The following is a 27,188-nucleotide window of genomic DNA, read 5'->3' as shown; positions in this document are numbered from 1 at the left end:
CGCTCCATTTACACACCCTTAGCTTCAGGTTGTCAGGAGTATATGAAACATAGGCTGCTACAAAATAACTCATTACCCCATGGAAACAAAAATGTCCCATACCTTCAAGATTTCATTTAAAGTTCATCAGTGTTAAGGATAGACCTTTAAAAATGTTTCCAGAATATTCTTACCATTATCAGTGATATCATCTGGCCAGACTTACAATCGTGTAACGAAGACTAGTATAAATGGCTATTAGGAAATTATTCATCAGGGAAAGGGAATGTTGTGATTTGGAGTGTGAGGTTGGCTGATTTTATTTTAGACAATAACATTTCGGCTTGAGGATTGTGATCGTTGACTCTCTGTGCTGTATGACTGGTCACACAAGTCTTGTTTCTCCTCCTTGGAGGAGACAGGATGATTTGAACTCTTTATGCATAAAGAATAGTGAATACTGCGGTGTAGGTGTCGGCAAGGTTAACCATATTTGCACAGTGTGGGAATCCATGTAAAGAAAAGCCAAGGGTCTATTTGCTTGTGTCAGTAGTGACTAATAAGTCTACAAGTACATTGACTTGGAGTTTGTAATTTGTGCAAAGTTTTTTAATCTAATTGGCCTGAATATCTTCTGGATGTCTGTCCTAACTGCCGTTACTGGTGCTTCCTAAAGTCATGACATCTAGTGATCCTGTGGTGATAGACTGGCTACAGGAATCCTATTAGTGAGGGTCTTTGAAGGAATCTGTATATTAAAAGGAAGTTCATCCCTTGAAAGTGTTTTTAGACTAGTTGGTTTTGGTTTTATTAATGTTTCTTGAGCCTCTCTTGTCCTTTTTTTTTTTTTTTAAAGTGAGTGAGAGTGAGAGAAGGGGCAGACTCATTTCCAGAATGTATTTATGATTTAGCAGGACTGAAAGAGAAATGAGTTTTGGTAGTGCATGCTCAGCAGCAACCATGAGACTTTACGTGCTGATAAAAATCACTGGAGACAGCGATGGACACTGAAGCCAGAAATTATCATGGTAATTTGGCTGCCTGCCATTCTTTTACTGTCTTTTGCTAATTTATGTACGGTATTGCATGATGGTTGTTCGGAAAATAGACAGCTTCATGAATGGTGTCTTTTATTACAAATGTAACTGTCAGATTTTATTTAGTTTCCTTAATTATAACGCTTACCCCTGATATTCACATGACAAACGCTGTGACCTGTAGTGCATATCTATTGGGTTAAGAGAAGCAAAAGGAGTCTTTATTGTATGTGTTTGGGCTCATTTGAATGTGTTTCCCTTGAGGGGAAATCCCACATTCGTACAGGTCCCAGATAAAACCTCTCATTCCATTTCCCATAAGAGAGGCACCGAAGGCAACAGCAGTTAGTCCCTGAAGAGTGAGCTGTGGCACTTTCCCGCTTGGTGACCGTCAGTGCTAATGCTGGGCGCTAAAATAAACGCTCCACGGCACATTTAAGTGGAAAACACAGCGTTATAAAGCTGCCTGAGTTAGTTAGCAGTATCAAGGCAACTTTCTAAGAGAATTAAATGAAAGAGTCAAGAGTAAAACATCCGTTCAGGGGTGTGCTGTGGCGTGGGTGTGGGGAGGGACAGATGGAAAGGGTAAAACCAGCTGAAAGGAAGATAAATGTTCCCAGCGAAATGGCTCAATGTGTTTTCAAAGAACAAAAGTAGAAACCCACGTTGGATATATGACTTAACGTATAGAAATTTTAAATTGTTATATAATTGGAGCTTTACCATGACATTAGCAGTGTAAAACTTAATGTTTAACAGGCTTTATCACCTGAATGGTGTCTATGCCCCGCTTCTGCATAACACCGGCTAATTTTGCTGTTACACTTTGCTAATTTCTTCATTTCTAGTGAGTTTGGTTTTTAAATATCTGCCAACTCTGAGAGTTCCAACAAGCATTGGCATGAGTAATGAGTCAAATGTTAGAGCAGCATTATTCTTTGACAGTTCTAAAAGGATTATATAACTAGAATTTTAAACAATATTTTTGAAATGTGTAATTTAAAAGGTCTTCATGTTCTGTAAATGGTTTAATTTTTCATACCGTTTAATTGACATTGCAAAAGAATCATTAAGTCAATGATGATTAAACCAGCACTTTTATGGATCAAACTCTCTTTTGGGAGAAATTTAATCATGAAAGAGATATAGACATGTATTTTGAGGACGCTGCAATAGAAGCAGGGACTGAATAGGCCTTTGAATAAATCTCTGCCATTGCATCTAACCTGGAACCCCCTTCTAGTCAATCTGAGGCCAAGGCACCTCTAGAGTCAACTCTGGATATTGTGGAAAAATTCTGTTGTGCCTTTACAACATGACACTCACTTGAGAAGGAGAGACTTATTTCACCCATGTGGTTGCAGCCCAATTTGAACCAGATTCTAAAGAAGTGAGAATGTAATTAAGTTAATAAATGTACTCTCATGTTGATATTAAGCTGCTTAATTTTCTGTATAGCAAACTCCTGCACTCATTAAAAGTAAGTAATGAAGTTTTGCTTGGTTTTGTGTTGTTAAGTTTCAAAACTCTGCTTACCTGAGGCAGTTGCTGCAGATCTTTTCTTTTTCTTACTTTGTAAAAACCTTCACTGTCTTGCATCAACAGATATTTTTGTTTTTACTAAAAATTATAATACTCAAGTATATGATAGGTCCTGAAATAAGAAAAGAAAAGAATAGTACCTAGAGGTGTTTTGTCTTTCATTCTTTCCAGTTCCCTTAACCAGTGTGTATGTTAGGGCATATAGTGATTTTTGTTCCTTTTGAAGCTGGCTAGGCTACGTTATCCCATCCTGTATAAAAGAGGAATGGTATCATTACAGACTCAACTGGAATAGTCTCATCTAAAATCTTGTGGTACATTTAACTGTGGTTGCTAGATACTTCTGTTTTAAGTCATCTGTTGGAGAGCTTCTGTGTAAAATGTGAGCTTTATTGAAAATAAAATATGTAAAAAATTCCAAGTTATGGGTAACCTCAGTAGAGCAAGTTATGTAAAAGAAGTTCATAAAGAGGAGAAATAAAGGAGATCAGAAATTAAGGAATGATAAATACAGAAAAGCAAGTATTAATGTACCAGGTCAGGAAATAGTGTTACTCTAACAGGGTTGGTGATAACACGGAATTGAGATAGGATGGGATTACAGTGAAAATGAAAACCGCAAAGTCAGGAATTGCTCAGAGAAGAGAAATAATTGGAAGTAGGAGCAGATTGTCTAAGAACAGAATATAACTGATCTCTCGGTTTGAAAATTCACTCTACGTTTGTATGATGCAGAGTTAATGACCAAATTTTCAATTTTATTATATTAAGTTCCCTTAAGTAATATCCCTGTTAAAAAGCACATTCAGCCTAAACTTAAAAATTCACTAAACCAAAGGTAAAAAATTATGAGCGAGAGGAAAAAAACCCTCTAGAATAGGATGATGAAATAGAAATTTGCCAACAAAATAAGCTCCTATATCTAAGTTCTCAAACCTCTCGATGAAACAATTTAGCAAAAGCTTGGAAAAACGTATGCCTTGGGACATTTTTCTGATGATCAGTCAATTTGAATTGTACTGAACATGACTCTCTTCCTTTCCTGAAAGAAAAAAAAAAAACAAAACAAAACAACAGGAGCTTGTCCGCCCACATCTCTGTAGCTGAAGGTTTGCCACTAAGTCTCATGGTCATTGATGATAAAGAAATTTTCCAGACCCAGCGAAGTTTCTGTAGAACTGAGTAGTTCCCATGCCACATTTGTTCAGCCTGTGTCATTAGCAATAATAATAAAGAAAAATCACTGGCTCCAAATACACAGACTGTTCCCAGATATACACACAGAAACGTATAAATCTGGACTAAATGTCAGCACTTATAAGGTAAAAAGGCTAATTGCAACTAAAGCAAATTAGTCCTTCCCCTAAAGATAAGGAAACCAGATCCTGTATCTCTCTCATCCCCGGCCCCATGTCCCACTTAATCACGTTCCTTAATCCACATTTCTTCTGAGTTACATTCCCTATTTGCCCTCTTTTCAGAACTTCCTCTAAGTTTTCATGCAGCCCTCTCCACTGTGCCCCTCCCCATTCCTTGGCTGCTCCCTTGGGGGAGGCTGGGGGGGGGGGGGTCATAGCCAGCAGAGGCTCCTGCCTGAGGACCTTTCCCATGGCAGATCCTGCAGGATTTGCCCCTTCCAGGTGGAGCAGGGGGCACTTCAGCAGCCCTTTATAGGCGCAGTAGGATCCTCCCTCACCTTCCTCCTTTTCAACTCATTCATCTGAGCAGAAACTGAGAAACCACAGTAGGAAATTTCTGCAGCACAAGCAAATTGAGAAACGTAAGTAGAGAGGTGTGCCTCTAGTTCAGTCGTTTTTGTTTTAGCACCAGCAAACAGATGAAAAGCCCTATACATCAGTGTTTCAGTTATGCTGATTCTGTTAACTTCATCGCTGACTTCAGTCAGATGCATTTATTTTACGAGCCAGGACTTCAGCCAGTCTTAGTCAAAGCAGAGCCCTTCGGCCCTTCCACATACACTTTGCGAGAGCAGATCTTTCAGCTGCCTCTTTGCTGATGGTCTGCTGGTGCTGTGCCAAACCGTCTGGGAGGCGTCTTCCTGTTCTACTTATATATGAAGCATCATAGCACTTATGGGAGGCCAAATAAATTTAAATAGCGGATCAATCTACAAAATCTTAATTTGTAACTTAAATTATCTCCTTGGAGGGGAACAGATGGGTCCTTGCTGAAACGATAGGACTTTTTAAGCCTCTTTCCAGGCTGGTACCGACAAGGTAGGGAGACACAACGGTTTGCAGAGCAGGTGAAGGATGTGATGTTTCCTGAACAGCTGAGGGCAAGATATTATGCAGGGGATTTTCCTGTATATTGAAAAAGGCCCTTAACATGATGTTCCGTTTGAAATATTTTCTTTGTCACTTGAAAAATCCATAATTTTCCCTGCTGAAGTTTTCCCTCAGCTTAACTTTCTTCTTTCTTTCTCTTCACAAGAGTTTGTGATTGAAGTACTTCTAATTACTCTCCTGCTAATTCCTACCTTCCCGTGGGGGGCTGGTAAGCCTAACTTTTGAAATGTGGTCTATTTTAACTGTTTTGAGCAAATATAAGGAGCATATATATGCAGAATATTTTAGTGCATTTTTTGCATCCAGAGAAACTGGCAATTATGTCTAGCTGGACTTCATTCTGGAGCAGCAGGAGCCTCAGGGCAGCAGTATCTTCTAAACACGGCTCTCGTCTGTCTGCGGTATTTGTCTTGCTCTATAACAGTTGTCCTTGAATACAATTTTTAATGTATTTATCTGGCAGCATTCCTTGTGCATCCATTGTCAATGTTTTACGGAGACTGAAAGATTCAATAGTTGTGAAGAGCGTTTTTAACGTTGTTAGGATTCAACCAATACTTCCCGAGTCTGGAGTCTCATGAAACCATGGCTCCTCACTGCATCTTTGTGGAGGTAGAAAGCCAACGAACCAACCAAAAAACATTTAAAAGACTCCACTGGAAAAACTCGAACAATTCTGTGGAATGTGTCTGCAGACTCAGTTGCCCATCTCAGGGCTTTGGCTACCGCTTTTGTGGAGTATTGCTCTTTTGCACATGGTGTAAGTATTTATTTGCCCTGTAAAGCTTTTTGAACAAAGCAAAATCTTGTATAGCGTGCTGCCATTTTAATCAGACGCAGTGGTTTAAGGGGTCTGCATTGAGGAGATGATCCATTAGCTTCCCCTACCCTATGCTGTAGCCCCTTACATAGTATAACATCTGGTGGAAAACAGCTTAAATTAGTCTTATCTTCAGATTGCTTAATGGCTCTAAAAACGTGGCTACAAGGCCTTACACAAGTGAAACAGGATTTGGGAAAAACTTAACCTTGACTGTTGCTATTACGAGAATGTTAGCAAGTTTTATGTTCTTTTTTTCTTTCCCGTTTTAAATTTGTGCTGTATTTTGATATTAGTAATTTATAATAAATTGCTGTCTTGGAAGTGTTATTAAAAATGCAACTAACTTTCTTCTACTTTCCTCTAAGGTCCCGTAATGTCCAAAATATTTTCATTGACTTGGGTGTATGAGATGCTACTGAAAAATCAGACTTCCTTTTTTTCCTTCTTTTCTTTGTATTGTTTTGATATTTTATTTAACAGCTCAAGTTTGCTTCTATTTCTGCTCATCAAATCAGGAAAGCTTTTTTTTAGCTCCGTGATGAAAATTCTATCTAAACACTTTCATTTAAGGTTTTTTTTTTTTGTAAAATATTTCCTGGAAGAGAAATTTGGAATACAAGCACATATGGCCTGCTTAGGATCTTATTTCAGCGTTGCTCAGAATACTTAACATAAGTAGATAGGGAGAGCAGAATGATAGAAATTTGGTGGCCATTGACTTCCTGTCTCGCTGGTGCTGGTACATTAGCCCTTATCAAAGTTGGAAGAGCAGCTACAACATAGCCATTGTAGGGGTTGGATCAATAGCTGGCAAAGAGCCTGAAGGTCAGATAAAGTACTTAGGCAGGCAGTATGCCAGGCTAAGGAGATGTCAAGAAAATCAATTAGATACTAAAGAAAGAGCAGCAAGCTAACTAAAAATCCAGCCTTGAAAGGCTCTTTATATTTTGAAGTCAGCTTATTAGTGTTAGCTATATCTTTATCTCTCTAATAAAATTATGTTTGTTAAGCAATTAAAACCAGACTCGGGTCATCCAAGGCTAGCACAAAACTGACTGCGAACACCTGTACAGTACTAGATTAGAAATAGCTACAAGTGGTGGAGATTAAATCGAACGCCTTTCAGGGTACAGCATTACATAAGTTGTGATTAATCTGCTCTCCTCCTCCCCATATTGATTACTTTACCTATGTGCATTTGGCATATATCTTAGATACTTTCTCCTCCGAGTGGTAATGGAAAGCATAGACTTTGAGTTTGTCTACTGGTGCCAGGGAGTTTACTTAATAAATTATAGCTGTCTCAAGTCAATAAATAGAAAAGAAATTCAGAGGGGTAGGTCGGCCCTTAGCTTTCCTCTCCTCTTCCCAAACCGCAGCGATGGAAAGGAGCATGCCTTTTACCAGGTTAGCAGTAGGAAATGCAATTGCTGTGACTAAGTGTGTTGCAGTAACACCTTTTGGTACCAGAAAGCCCTTGCTCTCAGCACGGCCAAGTGCAGTGGGGAAGCTGCTCTCCTGCCTGGGCACAGTCGGCCTTCTCTGCTCTCCTCTGTGAAAAAGTACCTGAGAGAGAAGAAATTCACCACACGTTACTACCTGAAAAGAAATGCTATTTGTTCCACACTGAATTTACTGGCAAAAATTCATAAATTAATTCCTGTCAGCTAATCAAGCTGCCCAAGGCTTGAGCATGTGAAGATCTGTAAGTGTATAAGTATGACGCATCTTTTCCCCAAGCAGCAAGTAGATCGCGCACAGCGGAGCCGGGTCCTTGCACCCTTGTTACGCGTCATGCCATTGCCACGTTGTCCCTCTTAGCCAAGATGTGGCGTGCTGGCTCGCGTCCAGTCTTTATCTGATGCGAGTTGTAACCCCCAGAAATTGAAGCTGAGTTTGGTTGAAAAGCAGCAAATTCCAGCTAGAACAAAGGTATGTTTTTTTGGCGGAGTCCCCAGCCATTCAAAACTGTCTGTACTGTTGTTCTAGACTGTCATGAGACATCTTTGAGTAAAATTCTGGCATGGTGAAGTCACGGACTTTGTCAGCTTTTCAGGGGTAGGATTTCACCTCCGTTGCGTATGACTGAAAATATCAATTCAATGTAGTTCATCTTGTTGCTTATATTGATAAGTTCTTCCTTGGACAGAATGTTTGATGGCATGTTGGTTTTCTTAGCATGCGTTTGGGTTGACTGCTAAATACCATCCTTTTCTCAGAAAGGAATGGCACTACTTTCCACAAAGCTTTTGTTATTCGTACGCTCTCTTTTGACTGACAGTTTTGAACTTTGTTAGCCAGATCCTGAAAACGTCACGTGGTTTGCATGCCCATACGTGTGGGTATGTGGACGTATAAGCATGCACAAACATATCTGCTTCTCCATACATCACTGTGACAAATTCCTAGAACTGAAATAATAATAATAATAATTCCTTTTTCATTTTGACTTTATGTGGAGACGCAGAGTTCAATATATATTAATGAAACAACAAAAACTCTCTGTACATAATTAATAAGTTTAATTTATTTTATTCAGAGTCTTACTGGATGACTGAGGAATCAGAATAAGGAAGCAAAATGGGCACAAATAATGACAGCAGAAATTTGGTCTGTCACTGAGGAAAGGCTCAAGTTCTTTCTTCATTTGGTGCTCATTTTCCTGCTCAGATGTATCTTGTGATAAACTCAACCTACAGTTTCAGCACATGCACCAGGCTTTAATTAATTTGTTGAACCTTTTTGTTGCCAATGATCTCACTAACAAAATATTGTAGGAAATAAGTAGTGTAGGTCTTCTCATACCTACATTTTCTTTCCAAGTCCTTGGTCTCCTTGCCAGGACAAATCCATAACGTTCTTGTCAGTATTCACTAAGAGTATTTTTGTTACTCAAATCCAGAATTCATTGCCTGGCCTATAAATTGATTCAGTCCTAAAGGATATGAAATCCTGCAGAATTTGAAATGTTGCATTTTGAAATTTCAAAGCCGATAAACAAAATCAAGAAATTTCCATGACTGTATGCATTGCCAGTTTTGACCTGCATCGGACAAAACTTCTCAAATGTCCAAATTTTACCTGTATAAGGTAAAATGTCATTAAATCTTCTCTTCTGTCTGCCTCTTCCAAATATCTGCATATTTTCCATAGGACCAGCTTAATTTGATGGAGCTTTGTTTTTAGGAAGCTGGTGAGGAACTCCACGTATTTAACATACATATATACATATATATGTGTGTGTGTACATGTTATCTGAAGACTACTGCAAGTAGCAGACAAAATAGTAGCTTTGAAGAGTGGTGGCAGTGATGTATGCACAGTAAATTAGGAAGATTTGTGTGAAATCCTTTGTACTGTTCTGGAGATCAAATGTAAATCTCTATAGAGAATGGAAGTTACCTATTGAGGATATTAAACAAAAGCTAAACCTTCAGTATGAAATAGGGAGAAGGCAAGTAAACTAAGGATAATAATTTAATTACGAATGTTCCTTTTTTGAACGTTAATAGGTACGCATGTCTTATTCAGACTGATTTGTAAACTTGTGTCAAGGATTTTTATAAATTTCAAGTGACTCTGAAGACTGGAGACATGATGTAGTCACTACAGTTTTGATCTCTGCTTCATCCGTAAGCCCTGGGGACTCGTACTGGGACAGGACTACAGGGTCCCACCTTACTGTCCCATTTCTCTCCGATAACATGTACTGTCTCCCTGGTGGTGGGGAACGCGTAGCGTGTTCTATGTTGAGCTGTGTGTTCAGCAGCCCAGGCTGCTGGTCTGCATACAAATTGGTGACGGTTTAAGTTGCTGTGTCCAAATGACCTGGAGTGACTGTTCAGCTGATTCCTCCAGGTGGACACCGATCTCATCTGCGGAGGAGAAAGGCAAATGACTGAGGTCCTTCAAATCACTCGGTCATGACTTACCAAAACCATTCAATCTTTCAAGTAACATCTAGTTCTCCAGGTGTCTGTCCGTGACTATGGGGTCAGATAATGACCTCCTTAAACTGCAGTTTGGGAATTCGTTTCTCATCCATTTTCATAGTAAAACTGAACGGTATTTAAATAGTGAAAACGTAAAACTGATTCTCGTGGAAAACAGTCCTTGTTGCCTATGCATATTTCATGAATGCAGTATCACTAAGAAATGTTTATTCTTTTCAGTGTTGTCATTTTCCATAAAGGATATTTTTTTTTCTTTGCAAAGGAAACAGGTATTTTAGGATTATAAATACATAAGAAAGTGAGAAAGTCTGTTCTGGCATTGACAATCTGATTGCATTGCCTTAAAGAGAACACACAGATAACTGGGCTCTAGTCAACTGTTAAAGTGTAACAACCCTTTCCAACCCAGCCTAGGATTAGCAGCAAGAAGTAAAGCAGGAGACTATAGAATCACAGAATCATAGAATAGTTTGGGTTGGAAGGGACCTCTGAAGGTCATCTAGTCCAACCCCCCCGCCATGGGCAGGGACATCTTCAACTAGAGCAGGTTGCTCAGAGCCCCGTCCAGCCTGACCTGGAATGTTTCCAGGGATGGGGCATCCACCACCTCTCTGGGCAACCTGGGCCAGTGTTTCACCACCCTCAGCGTAAAGATACATTACTGCATGTGTTTGTGGTTTTCCAATTTCTATAGATGTATCTTGCCAGTAAGTGTTTCAAGGCTAATTCATTTTTTTCACAATTTTGTGAATGATTTGGGTGCTTTGACACAAGAATTCACCAATTAAGAAACAAGCAAAAAGACTTTTAAATAAAACTTACCACATTTGTTCAAGTCATTGAAAAGCAGGAAATTACTGTTGCTCTCCAAAAAGCAGCTGTGTGTATACAGTGACATTTTATTTAATGATTCAAATTATAGCATAAATATACATTGTATTACTTGTTATTCTCATTTGTATTACAGTACTGCGAAAGAGCCTTCAGCATGGATGTCAGCTGGAACAACTGAGGCTTTATACAGGAGCAGTAAGAAACCCAGACCTCAACGACATAAGAAACATTAACTGTCTTTTAGAATCTGATGCTGAAGGAGTTTTATATGTACTTTTTGAATCTCATCCTACTACACGCTGGTCTGCTTCTCACTTGGTATGACTCTATGTTGTTATTTAATATTAAGGTGAAAAAAAAAATGTTTTAGGAGTCATTAATGTTAAACTTGCAAGAAAAAATGAATACCCCAGCAGCAAAAATAATCATACACGGTTGAAGTAATGGATCCATTGTAAAGTAGATACACAAGTTATTTAAGGATATACCCTCCTTGCCTTCCAGACACTGTCCAGTGACATTTCTGACATGCGTATGATGTCCTCCAAGCTTAGCTATTTGACCCAAAAGGTTGGCACAGTCTCCAGCCACTGGGTTGCAGAGATGCTGGATCTCTGCATGGGCAGTCTTGCTCACGCCTCTCCTAACTGCTGCTGTGGAATTAGTGTGGCTTCTCAGATAACCTGCTCTCAAGCCACTTTAGGGTATTTAGGTGTTGCAAACTCCACCACCGGTGAAACTATGCTGCAGCTCCTAGAGCACCGAGCCTTGGTTTATGTAAATGGATGGCGAGCACCTGAGAATTGTGCAACAATTAATTCCCTTGGAAAAAAATGCAGCTGGACTAGTTGTAGTGTTTCCTGCTTAGGAAGGTATCTGGAGAAGAGTAGGAAAAAAATCCCAATTCAGAAGAAGCAGCAATTCAGCTGGAGGTCTTAGACCCTGCAGAGTGCCTGGTGTGAGCTCCTGAATAGACTGGAAATATAAAAAATAGATGGTTGACATTGTTTGAGTGATGCCTGATGAATAATGAACTGTGAACATGAACTGCGGCATTAAGGTCATTCTGTATTTTAATTATAGAGCGGATTGTAAATTGTCTAATTATCTGCATTCACTCTTTCAGAGAGAGAGTGAGAAGCCTTCTGCCTGTGGAGGCGGCTGACCTTGGCCTCAGCTTCGGGCTGGCGCAGGAGATGGGAGTTGACAGGGCTACTAAAGCCCCCTTGCTCCCCCGGAAATCCATGCTTGATGGATTTCGGAAAGGAACAAGAAACCTAACAAATCATGAGATAAGGGAGATGCAGACATAATCAGCTTCGTGAGCACAGTGTAGGAGTGGCACTAGAGCCCCAGGGCCGCGGCATCCCCAGGAGGTGGATGCCTGGAGCCGGTCCGGCGAATGGGACGGGGTTTGCTGCGGAGAGCTGCAGGGTGCAGTGTTGTGGGATCACTGCTTCTCTTTGTGCACATTCTTGAGGCCTTGGTTGCACTGTAAGTTTGCAACTGTTTCCCGTTTGGGTTTAGATTTCGACTGTTCAGTTGATTTATGTACCTAGAGGGCTCCAAAACGTACCTTGTCCTCTGTGCCTTTGTGAGGTATAAGCCAAATTGTGTGGCTGGCATGGGAACCCTGGCTTAAAAGCAGAGAGGACAGTCTAGAGCATTTGCTCTCTGCGCTAGTGCTGATACTCTCACAAGATAATTCATTTCTTCAAAGCCAGGCAGTGGCTCAGTTTAAAGCCATTTATATGAAAATAGATTCTCCAGGAAAGAGAATATACTGCTATTGCGCTTTTATAATACAGTGATACTTTGTGCTCTTGCAAGAGAGCTCTGATGCTCAGTGCCAGTTGCTATTTGAACTGAGTGTAAGCAAGTTTGATAAGGAAGAAGAAGTAGAAGAAAGGAATGAATACATGCATGATATGTATCTTAACTTCATTACAATTCTGAGAACTTCAGCTATGTTCAGTGCATTAATAATAATTAAATACACTTATCCTGCCCTTAAGAGCAGCTTATTTTGCTGACAGTTGCTTCATACATGACGACATCACAGACAAAACCTGAGTAAAAAAATGCTTTTTTATTTTTTCATTTTGACAAGACCAGAACTGGTTATATTTAATATAAGGCAATATATGGTAAAGCTATTAAACTAGTAACTTTCTTGAAATGAATATTTAAGACGGACACATGCTGGACCACGAGCATAGAAATTTACTGATTGATTTAAGGGCATCTTATTTATTTTTAAGAGCTAAGGTGTTGTATACTTTGGTTGTGTAAGCTTTTGTACTTTTTTTGGCTGCGTGTTCTAAATGCAGAAGAAATCTCTTGCTTATTTTTTAATCTGGAAAGCTCAAAGATGTTACTTGTAGTTAATTTTCCAGCAAAGAGAAACTCAGTCATGTGAAGGAAAATGACACCAATTTTATTCAGTCCATCAGCACTGATAATACACTTGTAGAGAACCATCTGCATTGATGAGATGATAGTATTTATGTACAGCTACACGTAAATCAAGCCATTTTTTCCTGAATCACCACCTGGGGAGATTTGTGCTTTTTTTAGGGGTATTTGTGTTTTTTTTTTTATTGTTGTTCTAGGAGAGGTGAGATAAGGACCAGTCTGTAATATTGCAAAACAAGAAGGGCACAGCAGCTTTGTTTTAAAATGCTTAGCTGGTTGGGGATTCAGTGTACATGTGAAAGCAATCTGAATTATCATGTCTTGAAGATGGGCAAGGAGATGATTAAGTGACTCTATTTCTATGCAGATTGGGGCTACGTAATTAAGTATGTACTTACAGACAGAAGCAGAAGTGAAATTGCTTCCTCAGTTCAGAGAAAAATAATAGGAAAGAATATAAAATTGTATGAATAGAGAAATAAATGGGAGCAATAAATGGCCAGTCAATAGGGTGTTTTGGAATTAGAGAAGGTCAAGCTAACTCGATCTTTTATTCTATTTTTAGTTTGTCTGAGACTGCAGGTTAGGCTGGAAAAGATAATGTAATAAACCTAAACTTAAATAAAACATTTGAAGTGAGTCTTATTTGAAATGTTGATTAAGAAATATAAATCATTATCTGGCACATATTAAATAAGTTGAGCTGGCTTCAAAGGGTAGCTTAAACAGATAATAACTGAGAAGTAAGTTTCTAGTAGAGAGACTTCTAGGTTGGTTCTAGATCCACTGCTGTTTCATGTTTCTGTCAATGACCTAGAAGGAAACAAGAAATCATTACTGATTGTATATTGATACACACGGAGAGATAAATAGATAGGTACGGAGATATTCTATGTCAAAGCGTGTATCATGGTCTCACACGGGTATGATAGAGAGAATGGGGGAGTAAGGCGCAGTGAAGAGGCCACGTCATTGACTTAGAGTGTGTCCAGTTTGGGTTCCCCAGCCCGGGACAGACGCCGACGTGTTGGAGCGAGTCCAGCGGAGGCCACCGAGCTGGATGGGGGCCGGAGCGCGGGACGCACACGGAGGTGCTGGGCGGGCTGGGTCGGGCAGCGAAGGCCGAGGACAGATCTTACCGCTGCCTGCGGAGAGCAGCTGAGCAGCTTGAACTAACCAGACCTGCCTGGAGCAGGAGGTTGGACCAGAGGCCTCCAGTGGCCCGTTCCAACCTCAGTTATTCGGTGATTTCTGTTTGGCCCTAATGCGAACCCTCTGACTGTGCGGTTTCAGTCCTAGTATTCACTGTCCTTACTCACAAGAGTTCAGAAGAACTAAGAGCATCACTAAAATGCGGGCAAATGGCTTTATAGAGAAAGTGTACATTCTCTTTAATTGGAGAATATGATGTATTATCAAACTAAAAGTTGTGCAATGACCTCATCTATAATAAACTATGTGGTGTATAAAACATTATGTAGCAGACAAGGGTATAGTGAGATCCAGGACTAGAAGCTGAAACTAGGCAAACTTGACTGTATGTAAGGTGCACTTTTTACAAATGGATGTGATTAATCATTATTCTTATGGTCTATGGGTGCAACGCCACATTACTTGTGATTTTTATCTAACTGCTTTCTGGTTTTAAAGCAGTAGATCTGCTTGTGTTCCCAGACCTCTTGGTAAGCGAGTATCGTTATATCAAATTAAATATAATGTGAAGCTTTGCTCTAAGTTGTACTGGAAGTTAAGCTAAAGGAGCACAGTGGTCTCCATTGCACATCTGTAAACCTCCCTTCTTCACTGTCTTGCAAAAGGCTTTTGCAGTCACGTTCTTGCTGCACTCAGGCAGTCTTTGGAGTTGCCCAACGAGTTTTTAATGGATCAGCTGGAGAGGGACAGTTTTGTAGAAACCAGTAATCCAGATGGAAAGATCAGGGAACAACTCTACAATAAATTATGAATAAATGAACATTTGCCCAAATTACCTAAAATGCAGCTAATGAAACTAAGATGCCTTCTGTCTGGGAATGGGTCTGAATGTGTTCTCTTTTAAAAAGGCTATGTTTGGTTTTTGAAATATGTAAACACTGCCTGCTTTTCTGGGAAGCCGGGCCATTAGGACCATCTTGTGTATGTCCTGTGTCCCTTACTGTCCTCCTGTGTGTTGCTGCGCGCATTGACTGTGGTGCCCAGCGGGACCATCCTGCCCCCTTGCCCCGCTATTCCTGTTCTTTATCTACCTTACTCCTCATTCTCATTCGATTTATATATATTAACGGTTTATTTTTTAAATAGAAGTCCGGTAACACAGGACTTAGGTGGGGAGAAAATTTTCTTTTATCCCAGTTTCCCCTCCTTAGTAAAAGTTCTGAGTAAACAACATTTTGTGATCAGTTATTAGCTGGGCATCCCTCTCCGATACAGAGTAGACACACGTCTGGCTGGCTGCGCGCTTGTCTGAAAGCTTCTTCTTTGAATACACGTGATTAACTCATCCGCTCTCATACGGTTGCTTTTCTTCTGGATCATTTGATACATTACGTAAACTGCTTACTAAGATATCATGAAGGCTGAGGCTTGCATTGTTTCATGGAGAACACTGACAGTCCCGCTGAATTTATAGCCCTGGTTGCCCGACGAATGCTGAGGCTTGGTTCAATTGTAATTCAATGTACTGCCTACATCCCTCTGGTTAGAGTGTACGGCAGGGAAACTGTTTATGTTGTGGAATTGCTTTCTGACACTGATGCATGAGGAAATGATTCCACAAAACCTGACAAATACGGTACATGCTGTAAGAAATTCAGTGAACTAACCGGGATAAGGGTAACTTTCCAGACGGGTCAAAAGTATGGAAGTCTTTCCAAGGATTTGTGTCATCCAAAGGCAATTGTGTGGTGCTCTGCAAAGATTCCTGCAGGACAGTCACACTGGAAATTCCTGCAGATTAGCCTATCATCAAGTCATCAGGATACTGCTATTTGAATAAACACAGCTGTTGTTTTCCAAGAAATATGGCAAAGAGCAGCAAGGAAAAAAGGGACAATTAGTGTTGCTAAGTGCCAAGAAACTCAAGCTGGCATAGTTCTATTTATGAGAGTTTGGCTTTCTGGAAAGCCCTTTTGCAACACTGTGATTTAACAGAAAAGAAAAAAATAACCTACCTATCCTATATCAGAGTCTCATTCACGTTTTTATAAATTGAATACAATATAGGAATAATTTCCTGTTTTGTTTTGGTTTTGCTTCTACTTTCTAAAAGATTTCAGTTTCTCACAGCTCCTGTTTCTCTTCCTGATCTACATTTTAACCAAAAGGGGAACATTAATGCCAAAATACTTGATTCCAGTTTGCTTCTCTCACTGTCTTCTTTTATGTCTTCTGCCTTGTTCTGAGTTGAGCTCAGACTTGGGAGAGAACTTATAATTTGATTATTATATTGTCATCGACATGCATCATAGCAGTTTAATCCGTTTTGTCCTCAATTCCCCAGAATATGGAGGCTGCATTGTGTTTTCTGTTGTCTCACAGTAACCAGCAGCTGTACAGATGTCCATCACGCTCTGGACTGAGCATGCATTAGCGTACCAGAGACTGCAGAGAAATGAATAGTTTAAAGCCACCTAGTCCGAATTTCCCATCCTCTGATCTTGTGCCAAGGAGAGTCCAGCCAGAAAAAAAATCTCAGAAACCAGAAGCAAGTATGTATATAAAATCTGTTTGGGAATCTTATGAGTTAGGCCTGAGCATACAGACACGATGGGAAAGAAATGCATTAGACTTTGTGCTTCCGATAGATTTATTTTTATAATAACTTCTCCTAACTTCTTAGTCCGTAGTAAAGAGAAACTTGATTATTTTGGAAATAAAAATGTCCCTGCAGCATTCTTTGTTCTTGATGATGTAAAGATCCAGAGAAAAATTAAATAGGACTAGGATAGTTCTTCAAAAAAATCCCCAGATTACTCTTCCATAGCATCTCACTCCAAAAAATCTGCAAGCTCTATAAAAAATGTAGTTAAAGGCTTCTTTTTTTGAGTTTTGGCTTCTACAACATATTTTTTCCCCAAAATAATACTGCATACTGTTTGTTAGTGCAGCCAGGAGACCAATAAAGGGCTTGTCTTGAACGTGGAAAGTTACGGTTTAAATGATCTTTCTTTCCTGACTGCCTTGAGGAACCACTCTGCTACCGGCTCATGTAGGCTTGCTGAAGTCCTGAGTTTTGACGTCGAAGGGCCTCGGTTTCACCTTGATAGTTCAAAACATGTCCAAGTGTCAAATTTTGTACAACAGGAAAGCCGACCCTTATGCAGCACTCCAGCCTTCCTCTTTTAAGCATGATGCAGTTCTTCCTACCAAATTCCTTATGCAGCCTTTAGGCCAGGGAAGCTCTCCCCTAATATTTTGGAAATGTCGTGATAGCTGGTACCAGAGTCTGGACAGCTGCGTCTGGACTGCATACGATCTTTCATAGGCTCTCCTCCGAATAGGAGAGGCTCAGTTCAGAGACCTGAGGTAGTGGGGGAAGAGGTTAATTTGGAAAACAGAGGAAATAGAAGAGTCTTGACATCATTAAAGGAAGAAAGTGGAGAGAATAATCGCGTAATATACTTATGGACAGTGTGGTGGTCTCACGACAAGGTGTCAACATAGACTACCAGGCAAAATATGGGCAACTGAGACAAGTTAATTTCCTCTGCGTCACTGTGAGGCGCCTCATCTCATACACTTCAGCACTTTATTTATACTCCCATTTTGGCAACGTGCATAGAGCAATTTCCTTAGTAGTTAGAGCATTTTATATCCAAACTGGAAATCATCCTGATATCTCGATTCATGATGGGAAAAACAATGCAAAAATGTATTAGACCTAGAAAAGAGACCTAAGAAGTTACTTGCGATAACGGGTGTCAGAATTGTCACAGTGCTGGAAGAAGCGTAACAGGCTTCTAAAAAGCACTTCGCCAAGGCCTAGGCTGGCTATCCAAAACCATGGTAACATTGCCTTGGGAGGCAGAGTTATACCACCTGAGGGACTTCTGGAAGATACCACCTGAACTATAGACAGAATTCAGAAGCTTTTAACAATATTTAAACACTGAAGTCTGAAAAGCATTGCCTGTTTGCGGGCATAAGGCGGTCTAGCTGTTAGTGGCTTTGCCACAGACCGCAGTTCAATGTTCAACTTGCTAAGTAATTAATAAAAGTCTTCTTCTGGGGCATAGCTATGTCCTAGTCCTGCATGTACTGAAAAGAAGAGGAATTGAATTATTTTCCTTGGACATTACTCAATTGACCTTCCACTGAATAGTCTATCTCGTGCTTCTGCTTTTAAGCTTATTAATACAAATTTCCAACTTCTTCATTCCTGTTAATGTCAGAAAGTGCAGAATAAAAAATTATATGTGTATTTGAGTCCAGACAACCTGGCAAACTTTATTCAAAGTAAGAATAGGAAATCTGATAAAATGAATGATTCATCCTCCGCTGTAGCTACAAGTACCGTCTTTGCTAGGTATTCATTTGTATCGCTTCAGGTGTAACGTCATGCGCTCTGGCACTGTAAACCTCTGGAGAGAAGTCCTGTCTGTGAAGTTAAATGGAAATTCCTGTGAAATCTTTTCATATTTCTTTTCTGTCGCTGTACATTGTGGAACCACACGTTGATGTTGGCCCACACTTTTGTATCTTAATAACAGCAGGAACCAGAGTTTGTAAATATCGTTGCATGACCGAAAAAATGGAGAACATGGAACGTAATAAATTAATTCTTTGGAATAAAGCAAAACTATTATGTATGAAATTCCAGAGTTAGTAAATGTAAGCAAAAGCTACCTCTGATTTGATTTTTGTGTGGAATTACCAAGTGAGAATGGCTAAAAAAGGTAATTTTATTTGGCACGTGTATTTTTTAATGGAACGTGATGTAATATTCTTGCTGAACACCACCGTGGGATCACCTATTTGGATGCAGCTGCTTATATTTTGGGTTTGCAACACATAACTTACATGTTCAGAGAATACAGGGCTGCTCAGGCATGGCAGTGGAAATACCGTAGCCTTTTTTGCCAGCTACATCCAGCCTACTCCTGCACTGTCCCCTCTGTCAGTGCTCATGGTGGTTGATGCTTTTCCACTGCTGCAAGGATTTATTATGGCACGGTGCAGTGGTCAGCTCTGGAGCGCTTGGCATACGATGTTCAGCAGCATGGTTAGCCAACGTGTGTCTGGAGGCCCCTGTTACGACTTTTTCTGACCATCAATTGTAGGAATTGGGTGTGCATGGTATTTCTTCCAGCTTTTAATTTTCCTACTGGCTGATACTTGACTGCGCACAGGAGCATGTCTCCATCTGAACTTGTATGGCAGGGATCTGTGCTTCATGCTTACTATGCACTTTGGGCCATCTAATCTTAAATGGAGCCTGTAAGTCCTAATACAAACAATAAAATAAAGAGTAATAACATTAAGATAAAAGAGGTAAGAATAACAAAATACATTTTGAAAATATTTTTGAAAATAAGATAAGCGGTATACGCTGAGGTAGAGGGAGCCAATTTTGTGAGTCTAGGCTCCAACAGTAATGATGTGATTTAGATTAATTGCAGTGTTTTATTGCTTTGAATTGAAAACAGCATTTTTATAGGCTAGACAGCAGGTGCAGAATATCTCAAAAGCAAAGATCCAGTTTTCCTGAATGCTTACTAAGTAATAAAAATGGGAAAGGAAAACAAGACAGAAAATTCACTACACAAAGTGAATTTTTTTTCTAAATCGAATGTCTTATCCTCCCCCTCATCTTACTTGAAGCATTCACAGGTCTCTAGGGAGCATATTTTTATCATGATTCGCTGCGCACCCTAAAGATTCAGATCCAGGTCTGATCGTTGTATAATGTGCCATTTCGAAGCATTCAGTTGTGCGGATGAGATTGATTAGGGGCTGTAGAGTACCTAATTGTAGAGGCAAGTGCTGAGCACCATGACGCAGCATTAACACAGAGCAATTGCTCCAGAGGACCAAAACGTACAATGAGTCCTGTTTATCATTAGCCTGTGCAGCAGTATTGCTAAGTATGTTGTTCTATCTTCAAAATAAAAAGAGAGTTTATGAATGAGGCACTTGGATGTGAGGCAGATGCCCTCCTGAAAGTACATCATGATTAGTTTGCAACAAGAGTGCTCAGCTTCCTACTGAAAGTTGCTGTTTGTTAATTCTGTAAGTGTGCGGTGATAGGAGTCTATCGTGGATATGCTTTATGCCGCTCGGCACTGAAAGTGCTTTCTTCCTAATTTAGCCAAGAATTGTTCACCCTGATGTTATTAAATGCTGAAAGGTACACATTTACAGTTTCTTTCTCTGCATAATCGTAAGTATGTGGTGCTGTGCGGCCTGAAACAGCATTTTGGTTTGTCAAAGGCAAAGAGAACATACGCTGATGGAGTGCTGGGTGGTGAATTGCAGGTTCCCCATATGCTTGGCTTAGGAAGAATATGGCTTTATCAGTATATCAGTGCATCTAAGATCCCTTCAGGAAATATATTTAGAAATATATACCATAGGCTGTTCTGCAGTAAGCAGAGGGCTCCCAGGGATCTTCTGGAATAGGTTGGAGGAAGGCAGGGACAGCTCTGGGCTGTGCTAGTGGTGGGGAGCAGCAGCACACCTGACGGAGGTCAGGCTTTCTAGGATCGTTCTTCGTCTATGAAATTCAGCACTGCCAGATGTTACCCAAGGTTACTGGTTTTCTTGCTCCCTCAAGAAGTTTTCATTTTGTTTCAATAAACGAAACAGCAAATGCTTCTTGTTTTACAGGAATTTGCATTTGGAAATGCAAATTCATCATTAGTAACAAAGGGAAGAAGCATCTGGGCTTTATTTTGGCAGCAGAAACTAGAGAGACCAAAAGAGAGGGGAAACAAGCCTAAATATAAGCAAACATTTCATATTTTAAATAACAATGTGATTTCAAGAGCTGACTAACCAATTAGTTTCCTTTATTTTCCTTGCCATTAATTACCAGGTTGCCTTTATATATTTGATAATGATAAGGAGAGAAATCACTTATCTTGGAGGCAGGAATCAGTCTGAAAGACCCGTGCAGGAATATTAAGAATGGCTGGCTCAGCTAAGATGTCTAGACCTTTTTGCGTCTGTTAGTTGAACTGACAGCTGCCTGTACTGTGCTTTAGCTGCCGTGGCTGCGGCAATGGCCACCAGCTGCCAAAGCCCTCCTCTTTCTCTGGAGGTTTCTACCTGTTCCTGGGAACACGTGGAGGAGGCACAATGGCCCTGTATATACATTGCATTTAAATGCATGTCGAAAAATTAACATCAGCGTGCAATTTGCACAAGATAAAAGGTGGTCAGATGTTGGCCAAGGATTCCGGTCAGTTTGATTCAACTTCTGCTGTTGCCGTAGATTTTCTGTCTGACTTCATGCAGACCATTTTAGGTTTTCAAACTCAGGTGTCCAATGAAAGCTTTGGGTGCTTCCCGTGCCTGAAAATCCCATCGATCGGGTTTTTAATTTCTCTTCCTTATACAGAAGCAGATACATCTCTGCCATTCACTGATACCATCCATCTGCACCAACATATGGAGCGTGTGGAGTCCGGTAAGCTGCACCAGTGCAAGCCCGACTCCAGGTGCACAACCCTCAACATAAGTAAGTAGATCCTGACAGTGGGGTAAAAACGTTTTCCATTTTTATTTCTTTCTTTTTAATGAGGTTTGCAAGACGGCAGTTATTTCCCAATAGTTCTTTGTGAAAAGACAGCTGGGAAAGGGCAAGCAACCTCTCTTCTTTTAGTGTTTATTGCATAAGATAATCACAGGAAGCAAAGAGATATCTGAAGAGGAGAGATTTACCCCACACAACACTGCCAACGAAGCACAGTCTGGTAAGGGCACACAGGGCTTGCTTGTTCCTTCCGTGCTATAGATAGGTTCTCCTGTCTATAATAGGAGAACTAGGTAATTTAATATAGTTTTAGGTATAAAGTATGAAGGTTTGTTTAGTGTAGATGGTTACTGGAATGGCTGGAAAGCTAGGTTTCATTTAGTTGTGACACTGAAATATTTGTTATACGAATGATTGAAGTCTCTGTCATCATTCGTTTTCCTCATAACCCTGTCCTTATGCTAGTCCCATTTACATTTTTAATGTGCTTATTCGTGTAGCAGCAGAGTGAGAGCGGGTCTCATTCAAGGCAGGTTTTTTTTTCTTTCTACCGTTTGTAATCTTCTGGTGTTACAGATCAGGTTGTAGTTGTTGGCAGTGATGCATGCAGAGAGGCAGAAGACCCAGATTTTTGTTTAGCATTTTTCAAAGAAGAAAAATAAGTTTGGCATTTTAATTTTCTTAAAACATTCTATAATTTGTTACATCTTGCTAATTCATAATGTAAAGCTAGGGAGAGATTGATACCATATAAATAATTTCTGAAGGCTCATGGGCGAGGAGTGCTTGTGGAGTATTAGAGACTGTAATGTTTAGGTTATGATAGAGCAATCAGGAGTGTTCAGGAAGGTCCATTACATGCCATGAATTTAGAACGAGAAAAATTATGTATTTGATGGAGAGGACTTTTTGCTGGTGTAAATTGCCGTACTTCCATTGACTACAGCATTTTGTACTGGCTGGAAACCCGTTGCAGTATGTTGAACTCAGTTTTGTAGCCATGGTACTAATAGTACGTAGTACAAATGCCATAATACTTCAAGTTAGGTAAAGGAAGCGATCCCTGCTATGAGGTTATCTAACTTCTGTTTTTATTTAAGCTATGTTATAACGAGATTGATAAAAGGCAGTTGGAGGATTGGAGAGGAGGCAAGTGGAATAAGGAGAAAAGTGTTGTAGAGGTCAGGTAAACCCCATTCTGATTTATTCATCTGCCCACAAATGAGAATATTTAATCTGAGGGTAGATGACAGGACGTCCAAGTCCCTTGAAAGCAGTATGAGATGAGTTATGGACAGGAGCAAGGAAAAGCAGCGGGACTCTAGTTTTGCTTCTTTATTTCTTCCCCCACCTTCACCTTATAAGTGAATATATTTTTTACAAATACATATTGCAAAATAAATCTCCCAAGCGAAGAGATCATTGTATGTTTTTAATGCCTTAGTAATGCCTTTTGCTTCCCTGTGCTGCCTTTCCCATGGATCAGAGAGTGCTTATAAAGTAATCATCACAAAGATCTGCGTGAGGCGGGGAAGAATCATCTCCACTTGACAGATGGGGACTCTGAGGCACCGATGGGGTTTCATGACTTGAGCAGAGAGGCAAAAGCCACGCGCGGCGACATTGCCGAACCTAGAACATCTCGTCTCTCCCAGACCCTTCCCAGGCCTGAACCGACACCGCAGTTACACGTGTGAGGGCAAAGCTAAGTCAGGAAAACGATGAAATAATGCCTGTGGCTGTTGCTGATCCTCGGTGCTTCTGTGGGATTTCCGCTAGCAAGCGTGCAACTTCAGCGGGGCTGTGTCGTGGGGAGGAGGGCGGCAGGGGATAAGGAGCTGACAAGACATCTTCAGCGTTAGACACGTTTTTACCTTTTTTGTGCTAGAATTTTGCTCCTCTTGTGAAAGAACGTCAGATGCTGAAATGTGTTTTGTTCTCGTACAGAGTAAAGGAGTCTCTGTCATGCTGCCTGGTAGCTATCAAGTCTCCAGGAGGAGAAGACGGTTGGAAATGAGGCAGGTTTCCTTCAGAAACCCTCCTGGGTTCTGGTCGTACTCGGCAAAAAATGAACCTTGCCTGTGAAATGTTCTGATTTCGTGGAAGTAGCAAATTTCCCAAATTTCAGCTTTTTGTCTATCGAATGTGGAGAGCGATACCTTCCTTTTACTGTGAGAAAAAATGCACAGGAGGCTCTGAGAATCTCAGAAACTGAAGTAATAGAGAAAGAGGGGGCAGCGCCCCAGAGAGTTTAAGTAGGCTATATCTCATGGCAACTGTTTAAAGGTAGATAAGCCACTTCGATCATTCATTAGCAAACAAAATTTCCAGCGGGCTTAAGAACCGTAACTGGTGGCTAAAGGCAAACATCTACTGAGCGCACGGTCTCCAAGAAACCCAGGCAATCACGTTGTCATCTGTGATTCTTGCCCTTTAACATATTTCCTTGTGGAGGTCAGGCCAGGTTTCCTCGTCAAAATTCTTACTGATGGGGGGACTGATCGGTACATGGATTCGTGGGAGGGAATGGTGTCTTGGGCGATTCATTCTCCAGTGAGTGTTCGCTGTGTGATGGACAGAGGTCTTCTCCGTGAGTGATAAACATTTCATCTGCTTCACTTCCTAGGAGGTATGTTTGTATATGTGTTCAGGAATTAGGTGATTTATTTTTTTAATGAGTTGTGTGTAAGAAACACATGCATTACGTTGAGTAATAGCGGTTCTGTATCATTTTACAAAACAAATGAGAAATAGTGTGCTTTAGAACTAGATTTAGCATGTCAGAATTGAGAGCTCATTTTATATTTGAGTTTGGAGATATTATTAAACTTCGCATTGCTGTGAATTATGTATCAGTCAGCACATTATCAAAATAGCAGCATCTTGAAATACTTATTAAACAAACATGAAAGTAGCTTCTTAGATTACGTATGAAGCATCTTTACCCAGCAAAGAAAAATACAAGCTTTCTATTTTTTGTGTAATAAAGGGCAAACAGATGCAATAAATAACTGCTTTTGGGAAACATGGTATAATATTCATGAAAGTCAGCATTCTTGGGAAAAAATTAAAAAAAAAGAGAAAAAAAGAGAAAGTCTAAAAACACAATAGCATAAACCTCCATCAAGACCATTTGTGATACAATAAAGTAATTCAGTTTTTGTCAAGCACAGGTAGGTTTTTTTTGTGGCTGAGGGTTTTCAGGAAGCCAAGATTCACCAAGTGCTTTGGGAAATGCTCCGAGTTCATTAAACGAGATGGTGATGAAATCAAAGAAAAAATGATTTTTTATAAAACACATTTTAAATTATTTTCATTCAGTATTTGAAACATTTTTCTTGATCTTTTTTGGTACATTTTTGTTGCAAGGACCTTCTTTGATACTCTGTGACGATAATGGGATAATCTAATACTAAACAAAATAGTAACAGCATGAAGTCATACCTCAGTGAGCATTCAGCTGAGTCCTAATGCTGTCATAATTTCTTAATGTTCATTTTATTACAGTAACCTACAAGTTACCCAGAAGGAGGTCCCTGTTTGCTGGGGACTGTGCAAACACGGAGTAATAAATGTTCCCTGTCATGCAAAAATGTATGGCTTATGGGGATGAGGCAGCGGAGAGGTGGAGTGAAGAATGAGGTAGCGACAGTGAGATGGTTTTTGTGTCCTTGGGGGACAAAAGGTCCTCACTCATTAATGAAGGTATCGGTTAAGTAGAAGGAAAAGAGCAGTAGATGAAGGGCAGACAGGAGGGAAAGAAGGAGAAAAAGGACCCTTTTCTTCTGGTGCTGCCACAGGACACAACATCATCTGGGGTCCTTGCACTGTTCACTAATGCCACGTAAGAGAAGGAAAGAGAGGGTATCCTCCTCTCTTGAGGAGGACATGGGTGGTCTTCTCCGTGACGCTCCAGGAGATGCCCATTTCAGTCCCTTTCTTCAATCTGACCCTTCTCGAAACTGATGAAATTTACTTATAATTGCTATTATTAAAAGCAACAATTTATACTGGTTGCAATGCAGCTTGCTGCTCTAAGCATGGTTTTACTACAGAGTATTACTCAGTCACTGATAGTTTGCATTCTCTCTTTTGGAAATTAAGTGACTGCGATCGGACATCCAGTTCTCGGGATGTACTGCTGAATACAAATCTCTAGGTCTCTTTTCCAAAGCAATGGTCTGAAGGACTTGCCCAGCGCTAACACGCCTGCAGACATCTTTAGCCCTTGGAGGCAGCTGGGGTAGCGGCGCCAGCCCCGCTGCACTGGGTGCGGGCTCAAACTACTCTGTAATCTGTAAAAATCTTCTGGCAGAGTGTAGGCATCCCTGAGTTCCCTGGCAGTGTTACGGAGCCTGTCCAAGGGAGGGTAGCTTTGTCACTGTAATTATATCTAAGCTTAGCCTTTGCAAAACAAAGTGATGTCAGGACCAGTCCGTCATGCTTTTCCAGTAAAAGTAAATACAAGAGACCTCCCTTCCTGCATCTTTACATGGTGGAATATGCTTGGAAAAAAACTTGTTTTTAATGATTATTATGGATACTCGTTCTAAGTAATGCTACAAAGTGCACCTGTTTCTGATATCACTCCTGCTAATGAAACATACACCCGTCAGTAGATGTCAACAGACTTGTTTCAGTGGTAAAGCCACTGTAAACCACTGGAGACTGTAAATAATCTTATAATCTGATTTTATCTCACCTCCATATTTATATTATAGCCCTCGTTTTGTATTTGTAGGAAGCAGTGCTAACAACAACTTTGGTCAGCGTGACAGTATATGCTAACAACAAATGTGTAAAAAAATTCCTTCAGCTAATTGCTGACCTGTGACTTATCCAGTGTAAGAAGCCTTGCAGGCACTAGACGAAATGTAGACAAAGCCGTGCTGTCATTTGGTGTAAACTGATCTGACGGTACTAAAGCATTTGGAGCTGTGCTGATTTATCGTAGCAGCTGAGGATCTGGAAATTGTGATTCCTAATGTTTTTAATAATTTATAACGTTACTCTGACCGGCAGGAACAAACTAGTATATACGAGTTTCTTAGTAAGACGCTTTCATCTGTGGGGAAGCATAAGGGAGGCTCCTGGAAGGTGAGGAGCCCCAGTGCCCCGGGATCCTGGGGGGCCCTGCCAGCTCCGCACCCCTGGGATCGGAGCAGCTGGACAGACCTGTGGAGGCAGCTACTCACACTCCAGTTGGGCTAACCCAGATACCAACACTGCAGTGAATACGTGCCAGTAGATGTGTAATAAAAAAATCACTGAATTTGCATGAAATCTTTCAATACTCTTGGGTTAGTCCTGGCTTGCTCATCTCCGCTGCTATTTTGCCTCCATAAGAGGCACAAATGTTCCATCCGCTGCATTTGAAAGTGACTGATAGATCCATTGACTTTGATCCAAAAGCAATTGCAAACCTCTATAAACACTCATTTCATGGCAGCCATCATCGCTATCACTTCTCAGCACTACATCCTTACCTACTCTAAAGCCTTCTGGTTATCTAAAGCAGCATTTAGAATCGCATCTAAATGATTGTAATCAATGGTATTTATGGACCAGTCTGTACTAGTAAGACATCCCAGCAATTTTCAAACATGT

This window comes from Pygoscelis adeliae, unplaced genomic scaffold (genome assembly GCF_000699105.1).
Source record: "Pygoscelis adeliae isolate BGI_AS28 unplaced genomic scaffold, ASM69910v1 Scaffold222, whole genome shotgun sequence".
Taxonomy (NCBI): Eukaryota; Metazoa; Chordata; class Aves; order Sphenisciformes; family Spheniscidae; genus Pygoscelis; species Pygoscelis adeliae.
The sequence above is the reverse complement of the archived record's forward strand: the minus strand, read 5'-3'. Positions refer to the sequence as shown.